Genomic DNA, 15,618 nt, shown 5'->3' with positions numbered 1-15,618 from the left:
TGTAAAACGTTTTTGGATGAAAAGGATGGATAAAAGGCTAGTTAGGAGGTTCTTCTCCACACATGACACATTTGCAAACAAAATGATTTTCAGTTGTTCTTTCAATAAATTATGAAACTCAACACCCCAAGTTAATTAGATACGCTTAAATTAACCTTCAAGTTCTCCTTAAGTTAATGAATTGGATGGAAAAGCGCATACAACAATTCAAAGCATTCCTCAAAGGTTCCTTACGTGATGAGCACAATAAAGATACAATCAAGAATCATGAAGCACAATGAGAACTATAAGTGTTGACGAGGCATTCGTTACTATGATGAGCATGAAACTAGTGCCAAGAATTCATTCAACGCGATCGTTTTCAAGCGACCTTCACTACTTGTGATTATAAGATTGTAACTATTAGGTGAAACTCCCTCATAATCTAGCATCATATTCATGCATGAAAACTAAGCGTGCACTCTCAATCAACATACACAAATAAGTTATCAATCAAGTAGATGAACGAATTGAATCCGCAACTTATGAAATAACAACTGAATGTAATCAAATCATATTGCAAGCATGTACATGGTTTCGAATCACCCCCCAACTAAGGGGGTTTAGTTCCTCATTCTTGTAATACAAAGATACATAAAATTAGACATTAAAATCAAAGGAAAGAAAACACCTAAAATGCTCCAACTTGGAAAGCAAGTGCATCAATGGATCTCCCTTCCTCCTTGTTGCGGCATGAAGCTTGTGGACAGATTTTTGGGTGGATTTATGGTGTAGAATGGATGGGGAATGATATGGAGGGGTTTAGGGTGAGTGTGGAAGAGTGTTTGATGGTTGGAAGGTGGTGGAGAACTAGGCAAAAAGGGTGGAAGAAGGTGGAGTGGCTGTTATGTTTTCTAGGCACTAGAATGGTGTTTTTGGGGTGTTTTGCTTCCTAGGGTGTGTATGGACGAATTTCTGTGATAAAATGATGAATATGGGGGATTGTTCTTTGGCCAAGGGGTGTAAACATGTATTTATAGGCCCCAAAAACCTTAGAAAATCAGGTTAGGTTAAGGATGAAATGCATGGTAATTTGTGTGTGTGGTGTGCAATGGTCCAAGGGTGAAAATGAAGTGATGATGCAAAGTGTGAAGGGTAAAATGGAGTGGTCTTGAAGCTAGGGAGCATGAATGATTGTGTACATTGCATAGAGATGGAAATGGAGGTGAAAATGTGTCAATAAATGGGTCAAAGGTGCAGCAACATGTGGTACACAAGGCATGGGATTCCAAATGTGAATGATGGAGCATCAATTGGTGCATGTAATGGATGTAAATGTTGTCTAAAATCTAATAAGTGAAGGGAACAAGAGGTATCAAGCAATTGAGTGTAATAATTAAATGAATTGAAGCATGAAATTAGAAATTATGTAGGGGACAAGAGTGATCAAGCATGGCATGGAATCCAAAGGGAATTCTATGTGGTTTGCATGGCAAGGAATGCAAGTTGGGGTGACAGATTTTTGGGCTATTTTCTTCATCTTTTGGACCATAATTCTTCATATTCTTGGCCTCTTTAGTTCTCAAATTCGTCCATCCACTTGGCCCATGCATTTGCTATCCATTCCAAGCCCGAAACATGCTCCAAAGGCCTCCAAAATGCATCTTCTTGCATACTTTGTACTTAGAGTCTGAAAACACACGAAAATGACTTTAAACATTAAAATAACTAAGGAAACACGACATAAATGCACAAGAACAAGCCAACTAAGTCGCATAAATATGCTCCTATCAAATTCCCCCACACTTAGCTTTTGCTAGTCCTCGAGCAAAACAAAGAGATAAAACGAAACAAAACAAATAAAACACAACCTAAACCTTCCAACATTTGCCTCAGGGATTTCCAATGCACATGACATGTTAAAAATCATTATCCCCACAGATTTGAGTCATCTTTACACTTAAGCACATACTTAATCATAGTCACCACTTACTAGTTCACAATTAATCAATTAAAACAATGTTTTTGATGTAGTAACATGCCTTAGAGAAATCACTCAATTCCTTACAAGATATGAACTCAATTTTCACTCAGATTTTCTAACTACACACCCTATACTAGTTATATGTGAGAAGATTGATGTAGATATGAAAACGAACGCTCACATATATGTATCACAAAGAAAGCAATTTCTGGAGTTAATAAGCATGTTTAGATATGATCTCATGAATGGAATGCTACTACTTAGATACGAGAACCAGTGACACCATATGCTCATACCAAATTCAAACTCCACATATTGAAACGCATGACACTCAAGATGAAGTTAAGGGTTGTAACGGGGCTTGGGGTGATGGCTAACAAATGAAGGATAAGGATAACAATCGTTCTTAAAGCAATAGCAAGTAAAGTAATGAAATTGAAACTTAGAATTCACTTAGATTGCAGAAATCAGCTTTTAGACACGAAGGGAAAATTCAGGCAATAATTAGGGCCGAATTCTATGTTTTGGACTCTTTCTTCAACAAGCAGCACTTTAAAACTTTTTTTTTTTTTTTTTTTTTTTCTCAACTCTTCTTTTCTTTTCAACAAGCATAATAACTCACACTTCCCCCACACTTGTTTTCTGCCATACATTAATCAAAAGAAATTCAATTTGAATCATGTTTTACTATGCTTCAAGAACAAGGGTATGGATGATCCTAAACTAGGCTAGGTAAGGATAATGTGGTTTAACAAAGAATGTAGGCTATCAAGGCTCAATGGGGTTAACTTAAACATATAACGATATGGGATACATGGCAGTTTGGCTTTGGTGGTGGTAACTACACAACTTCATCTTGAATATGTTTTATGCAAATCAATAGCATGCTTTGAATGAAATAGGCATGAGTTCTAGCATTTGGAACTAAATGATGAAACGCCTTCTAAGTAATAGCCAAGCAAAGAATAATGAGATCATGCAATGACTTTAGAAAACAAGAATGCACAGATTTTAACTCTCCAAATAAACGTTTAAGCTCAAGTCTCACAAGGTTGTAGCGTTAGTTTGAGTTCTTTCCTTCAAGCATGTTACAAAAACTAATTTTTTTCTTTTATGATTACATGTGATTTCATAAGTTATAACCACAACCACGCATAAATAAAGAGTAAATCAAACTTTCATCCATGTTTATAACTCTCTTTAACAGTCATGCAATTACAAACCGAATCCTCATCATTGTGTTGGAAGGTACCCTAAGACACAAATAAGCGCACAAAAACAACTCTTTTTTTGGATTTTCAAAAACAATTTTTCAAATTTTTATGAATTTTCGGATTTTTTATGTCAAAACACATTGAAACACTCCAAAACAGCTTAAAAAAATACTTAAAACAACAAGGAACAACACTAGAAGTAATAGGTGATAAATTTCTACGAATTTCATGCAAAACAATGGTTACCCCCCCACACTTAAATCAAACATTGTCCTCAATGTTTCAAGCATATACTCACACCAAAAACAAGCAAATAATAAACGACAAATAAACATGACAAATATGGCAAAGTAAAAACCAGACAGAGTAGAGTTTAAGAACGCAAATCTGGTTTTGGAGATAGTTGATCTTGTTGACTTTCCACAGCTTTACTCTTGAACGAGGTGATGTTGCAGTTCCTTATTTGTTCTCCAAGCAGATGTGGCAGCTTCTCTAGTTCTTCAGCTCGGACTCCTTGTGCTGGGTTGATTGTACGAGCTGCATTCTTCTCTGCTTGTTTCTTCTGTACGTTGTCTCCACATGCTGCTGGTATCATTTTCGCTTGCCTTATCTGTTCTTCAGGTAGATGTGGCAGCTTCTTTGGAAGTACATCAGCAGTGGAAGACGAGTACTCTAGAGCAATTTCTCCATGTCCTGCAGGTTAGAACAAAGACAAGGAAAAGGACATGGAGAATGCATGATATGAGATACTCTTGCTTTCAACCATTATGATATGAAATACTTTTGCTCTGGATGGGTTGTTTGCAGGGGTATCCCAGGGAATGAGAAATACAGAGTGACTTGAGAGGGTGTGTTGGAAATACATTCTCGGAGATGAAGAAGTGCTGAGAGGGTGTGCCTTTGCTGTGGAAGGCGAAGGTAGATACTTATAGGACTTTTCTTCACAACCGGAACTATTCCCTCACTCATTGTCGGCAGCCGGTGGATGGATGAATAGTACAAATTACGCGCTTTCTGACAAAGCTGCCCGTAATTTCCGCAAAGCTACCAGTTGCATGTGACGAGTGACGACACGTCTGGACAATTTGATCTTTTGAAATTCGGTGTTCGGCTCGCGGTTTCTGAGCAAGCCCAGCCTTTAAGAAATGAAACGCCTCTTTTGAGAAAAGAATCCGACTTTTGAGAAAGGAGCCCCGACTCTTCGATTTGCGAGAGGACGCTTCTCTGAGGAGCGCCTCTTTGATTTCTTCTTTTTATAGAGGCGTTAATTTTGTTCCACAACACACTTGAGCTCCCTCCTGTAAACACTCCCTTCTTGCACTTGTTTAATCTTGATCAGTCATCCTCTCTTCTTTCTTCACCACCTCTGAAAATGTCTGGCCCTTCCGATCGTCGTTTTGACTTGAACCTTGGTGAAGAGGCAGCTCCGCCTTCACCAGACAACATATGGCGCCCATCCTTCATATCCCCTACCGGTCCCCTTACCGTGGGGGATTCGGTGATGAAAAATGATATGACAGCTGCGGTGGTGGCCCGGAACCTTGTCACCCCCAGAGATAACAGACTGCTCGCTAGACGGTCTGATGAATTGGCGGTTAAGGAGTCTCTGGCTCTTAGCGTGCAGTGTGCGGGTTCTGTGTCCAACATGGCCCAACGCCTATTTGCTCGAACCCGTCACGTTGAATCGTTGGTGGCTGAAATACAGAGTCTCAAAGAGGAGATTAGAGGACTCAAGCATGAAAATAAACAATTGCATAAGCTTGCACACAGTTATGCCACAAACATGAAGAGGAAAATTGACCAGCTGCAGGAAACTGATGGTCAGATTTTACTTGATCACCGGAGGTTTGTGGGTTTGTTCCAACAGCATCTGCCTTCGTCTTCTGGGGCAGCACCGCGCAGTGAAGCTCCAACTGATCAACCTCTGATACCTCCTCCTTCCGTGGCCCCACCGACTACTGAGACTCCGCCAACTACTGCGACTCCGCCGACTACTACGACCTCTCCCAAGCAGCCTTTGTGAAGGCTCTTCCTCTTGTATTATGTTATGTTTCTTTATTTCCCAGATTCCTGTTCATTTCATGAAGTTTAATGTCAAAAATCCCTTGCATATTTGTTAATATTTCAAAATAGAAAATCATAACCAAAAATAATTAAACAAGTAATAAAATTGACAATCAGGCAGAATAAATGGGTTGCCTCCCTTAAAGCGCTTGCTTTAACGTCTTCCAGCCGGACGATGAACACCTTCAAATCTCTTTGGAACCCACGGCATGCAGTGGGATATCCTCCACAACATGCTCCACAAAGTTCTCGTAGATTACATCCTTGAACGGAAATGGATAGTGATGTTTGTTGATGGGTGCGTTGTGTTGTCTAAGGTTCATGTTCATACGCCCACCATCGGGGATTTGCTTAGGTACCTGCACCAAAGAAGGGAACCACCTATCAACTTTAAATGGCATTGGATTTGGATTAGGTGGCTTACCTATGTGATGTGATGAAGTGGCAGCAATGTGAACATTCTTCCCCATGGTGCTTTCGGCCACTTTGAGCATTTTGAGGGCAGTGGCCGTATGGTCCTTGTACTCCACTCCAATTCCCTCGTCTTGCATGGTTCTTGATGCATCCTTCGTGCTTGGTGCTGAATGGTCCGGTCTTATCTTTTCAATTTTACCAATGGCACAACAAGAATGAACAACATTAGGAGTCTCAATGGATTCAGAAATTTTGAAACTAATCATGTCACCACCAAATGCCATAGTGACTAATCCTTTGGCCACATCAATCTTCGTTTGAGCCGTTTTCATGAATGGCCTTCCAAGGAGGATGGGCAATGAAGGGGCATGGTCCGATTCATCCATTTCGAGGACATAGAAATCCGCTGGGAAGACTAAATGATCAACCTGCACTAAAACGTCTTCCAAAACTCCCTTTGGATAAGCGTTAGATCTATCGGCCAATTGTATGATTACACCATCATGTTTAAGTGCTCCTAGATTCATAGATGCATACACAGAATATGGCATAACATTAATAGATGCTCCTAAATCTAGCATGGCAGATTTGAAACGGGTATTACCAATGACACATGGAATTGTAAAACTTCCCGGGTCTTTGCATTTGGGGGGTAGTTTATGTTGCAAGATGGCGGAGACATTCTCACTTACATGTACCACCTCTTTCTCCCGGACACGTTTCTTTGTTGTACAAAGCTTCTTTAAACACTTGGCATACTTCGGGATTTGCTTTATGGCATCAAGGAGGGGAATGTTGACATGCACCTTTCTAAATGTCTCTAGAACATCTTTTTCCTCCTCTTCGTTCTTTGATTGCAAAAATCTGCTAGGAAAGGGGACATTGGGCAGATTAGTGTTCGAAATCACAACATTTGGAACATTCTTACCTGAGGTGGACGGATGGGATGTCTTAGATGGCTGCGGCATGGGTGATGGTACCCTTGCCGTGGGGTAGGTGTTCTCATCTTCTTCGAGTTGTATCTTCTCATCTTCCTTGTTTCTCACCTCTTTTCCACTTCGTAATGTGATAGCCTTTGCAGATTCGAAGCCACCCTTTGGATTGACCACCGTAGTGCTTGGTAACTTACCATTTTCACGTAATTGCCCCAAAAATTCGGCCATTTGGCCCATTTGCTTCTTCAGCTCATTAACCTCCTTTGCTTGGTTCTGCATTCCCTGCGCCATGGTGGTTAGTAACTGATATGTTTTATCATCATTCATAGACGTACCTGGGTTAGTTTGGGAAGATTGTGCCTGAGGAGGTGGTTGTGGTTCCATTGGCCTTGGAAAGAAACTCGGGGGTTGTTGGAATCCACTTTGTTGGCCATATTGTGGTGCATCTCTCCATCTGAAATTGGGGTGATCACGCCATCCCGGGTTGTATGTATTGGAGAAAGGATCATTCCTTGGTTGGTTTTGATTCCCATAACCCACAGCATTGGCCGATTCCCATCCTCCATTCTCAATTAATTTAGGGCATTGATCAGATTGGTGTCCTTGAATGGAGCATACACCACAGATTGTAGTTCCTTGCGTTTTGGGGCCTTCAACCAACTGCGATAACATAGACGTAAGGTTAGCCATTTGGGATTGTAACTCAGAAATAGAACTTACCTCATTGACATGATGTGGCCGTGGGGTGTCTCTTTGCCCAACACCTTCATATTGTTGTGCATTGAGTGCTCGATTCGCAATGAGAGTTTTGGCATCCCTAGGTGTCTTATCCACTAGAGCTCCTCCCGCGGAAGCATCCAACATTTGCCGTTCAAGTGGTAAAAGACCTTCGTAAAAGTATTGAAGAAGTAACTCCTCCTTCATCTGATGCTGTGGACAAGAAGCAACAAGTGATTTAAATCGTTCATAATAAGATGGAAAAGATTCACCTTGGCTTTGCTGAATTCCACTTATTTTTTTACGAAGAAGAATGATGCGAGAAGTTGGGAAAAACTTCTCCAGAAACGCCCTCTTCATACTCTCCCAAGATGTAACTGTACCGGGAGCCAACTCGTATACCCAATCCTTGGCTTTGTCCATTAAAGAGAATGGAAAAGCCTTCATCTTTAAAATACTTCCGTCAACGGTAACTGGAGTCATACTTGAGCATACCATTTCAAATTCCTTCAAATGTTTGTTCGGATCCTCCATGGACAGCCCATGGAACTTTGGAATGTGGTGGAGCAAACTTGACTTTAACTCGAACTCTTCAGTTTTACCTTGAGCAGCCATGGGATATTGGATACACAATGGTGCGGCATTATCCAAACCCGAGGCGGCAAGCTCCTTGAGCGTACGGTTGTCCATGGCTATACCTTGCTCTTCTCCACCCACTTGTGTCGTGGCCTTCTCTTCAACCTCAACTTCTTGCTCTTCTAATTCAGGCTCGAGACTAGGAGGATTAGACTCTTGCAATTTCTTTTTCCTTCTCAAAGTCCTCTCAAAATCACCGTCAAAGTCGGAGATATGCTCACGAACAGGTTGTGAGCTACGGGTCATAAACTAGTACCTAAAAACAAAGAAAACAAAACAAATCAGCAACTTAAACAGAAACTTAAACAAAATACAATAATTCGAAAGAAAACAATCCAAGAGATTAGCAAAGTTGCTAATCCCCGGCAACGGCGCCAAAATTTGATGCGTAAAATAAGTTAACACACAAAATTAAACCCTCTTTTTATCAAATGTAGTAAAGTATGTAAGTAGGGATCGTTCTAGGCCGGGGATTAGGAGGGATTGCTAAACACTTGAAAACTGACTTAAAAACATAAAAACAAAATTTAAAACGCTAAACTAGACTCAAAGAATGCAAAACTATACTTTAAAATACTTAAACAAACATAAAACTCAAAACAGCAACCTAATGACTCAAAACTGCCTAAAAACCACTTTCTGGGCAGTTTTGAGAACCTAACAAGAACTTGGACGAAGTTGGATGAAAACTTGAATCAAAACACTTAGAAACACAAATCAAAACACTTTCTAACTAATCTAAGACTTCAAAATAAAGGGGGATTTGTTTTGGACGAAAATTGAAAACAAAACAGAAACTTTAAAACAAAACAGATTGTAAAACGTTTTTGGATGAAAAGGATGGATAAAAGGCTAGTTAGGAGGTTCTTCTCCACACATGACACATTTGCAAACAAAATGATTTTCAGTTGTTCTTTCAATAAATTATGAAACTCAACACCCCAAGTTAATTAGATACGCTTAAATTAACCTTCAAGTTCTCCTTAAGTTAATGAATTGGATGGAAAAGCGCATACAACAATTCAAAGCATTCCTCAAAGGTTCCTTACGTGATGAGCACAATAAAGATACAATCAAGAATCATGAAGCACAATGAGAACTATAAGTGTTGACGAGGCATTCGTTACTATGATGAGCATGAAACTAGTGCCAAGAATTCATTCAACGCGATCGTTTTCAAGCGACCTTCACTACTTGTGATTATAAGATTGTAACTATTAGGTGAAACTCCCTCATAATCTAGCATCATATTCATGCATGAAAACTAAGCGTGCACTCTCAATCAACATACACAAATAAGTTATCAATCAAGTAGATGAACGAATTGAATCCGCAACTTATGAAATAACAACTGAATGTAATCAAATCATATTGCAAGCATGTACATGGTTTCGAATCACCCCCCAACTAAGGGGGTTTAGTTCCTCATTCTTGTAATACAAAGATACATAAAATTAGACATTAAAATCAAAGGAAAGAAAACACCTAAAATGCTCCAACTTGGAAAGCAAGTGCATCAATGGATCTCCCTTCCTCCTTGTTGCGGCATGAAGCTTGTGGACAGATTTTTGGGTGGATTTATGGTGTAGAATGGATGGGGAATGATATGGAGGGGTTTAGGGTGAGTGTGGAAGAGTGTTTGATGGTTGGAAGGTGGTGGAGAACTAGGCAAAAAGGGTGGAAGAAGGTGGAGTGGCTGTTATGTTTTCTAGGCACTAGAATGGTGTTTTTGGGGTGTTTTGCTTCCTAGGGTGTGTATGGACGAATTTCTGTGATAAAATGATGAATATGGGGGATTGTTCTTTGGCCAAGGGGTGTAAACATGTATTTATAGGCCCCAAAAACCTTAGAAAATCAGGTTAGGTTAAGGATGAAATGCATGGTAATTTGTGTGTGTGGTGTGCAATGGTCCAAGGGTGAAAATGAAGTGATGATGCAAAGTGTGAAGGGTAAAATGGAGTGGTCTTGAAGCTAGGGAGCATGAATGATTGTGTACATTGCATAGAGATGGAAATGGAGGTGAAAATGTGTCAATAAATGGGTCAAAGGTGCAGCAACATGTGGTACACAAGGCATGGGATTCCAAATGTGAATGATGGAGCATCAATTGGTGCATGTAATGGATGTAAATGTTGTCTAAAATCTAATAAGTGAAGGGAACAAGAGGTATCAAGCAATTGAGTGTAATAATTAAATGAATTGAAGCATGAAATTAGAAATTATGTAGGGGACAAGAGTGATCAAGCATGGCATGGAATCCAAAGGGAATTCTATGTGGTTTGCATGGCAAGGAATGCAAGTTGGGGTGACAGATTTTTGGGCTATTTTCTTCATCTTTTGGACCATAATTCTTCATATTCTTGGCCTCTTTAGTTCTCAAATTCGTCCATCCACTTGGCCCATGCATTTGCTATCCATTCCAAGCCCGAAACATGCTCCAAAGGCCTCCAAAATGCATCTTCTTGCATACTTTGTACTTAGAGTCTGAAAACACACGAAAATGACTTTAAACATTAAAATAACTAAGGAAACACGACATAAATGCACAAGAACAAGCCAACTAAGTCGCATAAATATGCTCCTATCAACATGCGAGAATTTCATAAGGAACATTATGTCAATGACTTGTATAGCTTGCCCAAGGCATGTCAAGAAGCCCTTGACCTGGCACTAACTTGCCCTGATGCTGAACAGATTATCCAAAAAACCACCGACCCAGCAATAAAGGCTAGGTTCCAGCATTTACGAGAAGCTAGGGTCTTGGCTTCGAGGTCGATCCATACACGGACATTGATATGGCCGAGCTTTCTTTTTCTCTTGAAGACTTCCAATATTTACGACGCCACTTCGAAGTCTTTTCGGTCGTATCTTTCTTCGGTCTTATGGCCGATGAAAAAGATTGGGTGGCACGTCTGGACGCCTACCTAGACACAAGGGACACTTGGATTGCCTATGAAGAACGAGCCGGTAAAGCATTGCAAGGACAAAGTCAGACACTAGAGACAAACAGGCTCGAAAACAACAATCAGGAAGAAGCAAGGTCGGGTTACATGGCACAAGAGCAAGTACCCGTTGAGGCACACGATAATCAGGCTGAGAATGCTCTATGCATGATGCTGTAGTCCTCGATAACCCGGAAGATGACGACCAGGATTTGATGGGCCCTTCAGTCCTTGAGAACATGGAAATCAGCATGGTTCATGTTCTACCTGCTGAATTCCAGCCAACTATACACCAATCAAATTTCTTAGATGGTGATATGGTGGTCGAGGAAGCAACACAAGTTGATTTCGTCACCATTGCCGAAGATAGGCAAGCAAATAACGACGATAAACTTAAAACAGCCCTAGCCATATTGTTTCCCCACTCATCCTCGGCTAAGCTTCAACATTTAAAGTCGTTGTATGTCATGGCCTATATTAAAGGTTATCCAATCTCCAAAATTTTCATCGATTGTGGGGCGACGGTCAATATCATGGCCATATCCGTGATGAAGACATTAAGATGATCCAACGACGAACTCATCCCATTAGGAATAACCATGAACAGCTTCGTCGGTGACAAATCTCAAACCAAAGGAGTGCTCCCTTTAGAGGTAAACATTGTAGGTCGTAATCACATGACCATATTTTTTATCATCGACTCCAAGACCAAGTATAATGCTTTGCTGGGTCGGGATTAGATTCATCAAACGAATTGCATTTTCTCTTCTTTATACCAAGTTCTCATTTTTTGGGACAGCAAATTGGTTGTGGTCCACCCAACCGATAATCAGCCATTCGAAACTAACATGAGGCCCGCTATTACAACGATCATGTTGGCTACATTACCCTGCAGGGTTTTAATGAAGATGGACGGTTGACTCGGATCTTAGTCCAGAAAGCCATCGAGGTAGGCCCGAGACTGTACACCAGGATTCGGCAAGACTCGGCTTGGCCGACTTAATTACTAACACTAATGACTGATGCCAAAAGAGAAAGGCACCGGGCCGTGGTTTCATCCACTATGGAACGTCTGCTGGCTCATTAATATGCTATTTCCAAGCATCCACATTCGGGCAAAAACTTAATCAAATTTTTGGACGAGGAAGATAACGGCACAGTATTATCGATAGATAAAGTTTAGGCCGCACCGGCCGAACTCAAAGACAGTCGGCCCCAAGTTAAAGACCCATTAGAAGAAATAAATGTTGGAACGACCGATGGCCCTCGACCGTTATTTATAAGTGCATTGTTACCCCACTCCATGAAAATCAAACTCTGTAAATTACTCAATGAGTTTAAAGGTTGTTTTGCTTGATGTTATCGTGAGATGCCGGGCCTTGATCGGACCCTCGGTGAACATGAATTACGCATCAAACCTGGTTTGTAAGCCTTTCCGCCAGCCTCCTCGCTGATTCTTAACTGAAGTACAACTCGGCATAAAAGACGAACTAGTTCAACTTTTAAAAGCTGGGTTTATTCAGACCGCTCGATATGTTGAGTGGCTGGCCAATATGGTCCTGGTACTAAAGAAAAATGGCACCTTACGCATCTATATCGATTTTCATAATTTGAATCTGGCGACTCCCAAAGATGAATACCCGATGCCAATCTCAGATTTGTTAATGGACGTCACAACCAATCATGAAATGTTGTCCTTCATGGACGGCCATGCTGGCTACAACCAGAGTTTTATCGCCGAAGCCGATGTTCACAAAATCACTTTTTGTTGCCCGGGGGCACTCGGCACGTAAGAATGAGTCGTCATGCCATTCGGCTTGAAGAATGCTGGTGCCATATACCAACGAGCCATGAACACTATTTTCCATGATTTGATTGGTGCCATCGTCGAAGTCTACATCGACGATGTTGTAATCAAATCAGAACGTCGGCAAACAAATTTGGATGACCTCCATCGGGCTTTCCTACGTATATGCCGGCACAATCTTAAGATGAATCCCGCTAAATGTGCTTTCTGCGTGTCAATCGATAATTTTTTAGGATTCCTCGTACAACATCGTGGTATTAAGGTTGACGACAACAAGGCTCGCGCAATCATCAATGCTCTATCCCTAATGACTAAGAAACACTACAATCGTTGCTTGGCAAGATTAACTTTCTTCGTCGATTTATTGCTAATTCGGCTGGGAAAATGAAAGCCTTCTCCACGCTTTTGAAACTTAAGGATTCTAACATCTTCGAATGGCGTGCAGAACACCAAGAGGCATTTACGCAAATCAAGGTGTTTTCCAACGAGATTGCGTGATCCACACACGGGTCATGTCCTTAACTTCGTTGTTAGAACGGAAGGACACTATTGAGGTTTGTGTTGTTGAGGCATTACCAGACGATTGAAGAAGGGTGATTATGAGATATATTGATAACCCCAGCGAAAAACACTACCGACGGACAAAGGTCCATGCCACAAACTACGTATTATACTGATGCGTAAAATAAGTTAACACACAAAATTAAACCCTCTTTTTATCAAATGTAGTAAAGTATGTAAGTAGGGATCGTTCTAGGCCGGGGATTAGGAGGGATTGCTAAACACTTGAAAACTGACTTAAAAACATAAAAACAAAATTTAAAACACTAAACTAGACTCAAAGAATGCAAAACTATACTTTAAAATACTTAAACAAACATAAAACTCAAAACAGCAACCTAATGACTCAAAACTGCCTAAAAACCACTTTCTGGGCAGTTTTGAGAACCTAACAAGAACTTGGACGAAGTTGGATGAAAACTTGAATCAAAACACTTAGAAACACAAATCAAAACACTTTCTAACTAATCTAAGACTTCAAAATAAAGGGGGACTTGTTTTGGACGAAAATTGAAAACAAAACAGAAACTTTAAAACAAAACAGATTGTAAAACGTTTTTGGATGAAAAGGATGGATAAAAGGCTAGTTAGGAGGTTCTTCTCCACACATGACACACTTGCAAACAAAATGATTTTCAGTTGTTCTTTCAATAAATTATGAAACTCAACACCCCAAGTTAATTAGATACGCTTAAATTAACCTTCAAGTTCTCCTTAAGTTAATGAATTGGATGGAAAAGCGCATACAACAATTCAAAGCATTCCTCAAAGGTTCCTTACGTGATGAGCACAATAAAGATACAATCAAGAATCATGAAGCACAATGAGAACTATAAGTGTTGACGAGGCATTCGTTACTATGATGAGCATGAAACTAGTGCCAAGAATTCATTCAACGCGATCGTTTTCAAGCGACCTTCACTACTTGTGATTATAAGATTGTAACTATTAGGTGAAACTCCCTTATAATCTAGCATCATATTCATGCATGAAAACTAAGCGTGCACTCTCAATGAACATACACAAATAAGTTATCAATCAAGTAGATGAACGAATTGAATCCGCAACTTATGAAATAACAACTGAATGTAATCAAATCATATTGCAAGCATGTACATGGTTTCGAATCACCCCCTAACTAAGAGGGGTTTAGTTCCTCATACTCACAAAGCAAAGATAAATAAAATTAGACATTAAAATCAAAGGAAAGAAAACACCTAAAATGCTCCAACTTGGTAGCAAGTGCATCCAAGATTCCTCCTTTCCCTTGCTTGCGGCATGAAGCTTGTGGACAGATTTTTGGGTGGATTTATGGTGTAGAATGGATGGGGAATTTTGTGGAAGGGTTTAGGGTGAGAGTGGAAGAGTGTTTGATGGTTGGGGAGTGGTAGAGAACTAGGCAAAGAGGGTGGAAGAAGGTGGAGTGGCTGTTATGTTTTCTAGGCACTAGAATGGTGTTTTTGGGGTGTTTTGCTTCCTAGGGTGTGTATGGACGAATTTCTGTGATAAAATGATGAATATGGGGAATTATCCTTTGGCCAAGGGGTGTAAACATGTATTTATAGGCCCCAAAAACCTTAGAAAATCAGGTTAGGTTAAGGATGAAATGCATGGCAATTTGTGTGTGTGGTGTGCAATGGTCCAAGGGTGAAAATGAAGTGATGATGCAAAGTGTGAAGGGTAAAATGGAGTGGTCTTGTAGCTAGGGGGCATGAATGATTGTGTACATTGCATAGAGATGGAAAGGGAGGTGAAAATGTGTCAATAAATGGGTCAAAGGTGCAGCAACATGTGGTACACAAGGCATGGGATTCCAAATGTGAATGATGGAGCATCAATTGGTGCATGTAATGGATGTAAATGTTGTCTAAAATCTAATGAGTGAAGGGAACAAGAGGTATCAAGCAATTGAGTGTAATAATTAAATGAATTGAAGCATGAAATTAGAAATTATGTAGGGGACAAGAGTGATCAAGCATGGCATGGAATCCAAAGGGAATTCTATGTGGTTTGCATGGCAAGGAATGCAAGTTGGGGTGACAGATTTTTGGGCTGTTTTCTTTATCTTTTGGACCATAATTCTTCACATTCTTGGCCTCTTTAGTTCTCAAATTCGTCCATCCACTTGGCCCATGCATTTGCTATCCATTCCAAGCCCGAAACATGCTCCAAAGGCCTCCAAAATGCATCTTCTTGCATACTTTGTACTTAGAGTCTGAAAACACACGAAAATGACTTTAAACATTAAAATAACTAAGGAAACACGACATAAATGCACAAGAACAAGCCAACTAAGTCGCATAAATATACTCCTATCAAATTCCCCCACACTTAGCTTTTGCTAGTCCTCGAGCAAAACAAAGAA

This window comes from Malus domestica, chromosome 04 (assembly GCF_042453785.1).
Source record: "Malus domestica chromosome 04, GDT2T_hap1".
Lineage (NCBI taxonomy): Eukaryota > Viridiplantae > Streptophyta > Magnoliopsida > Rosales > Rosaceae > Malus > Malus domestica.
The sequence above is the reverse complement of the archived record's forward strand: the minus strand, read 5'-3'. Positions refer to the sequence as shown.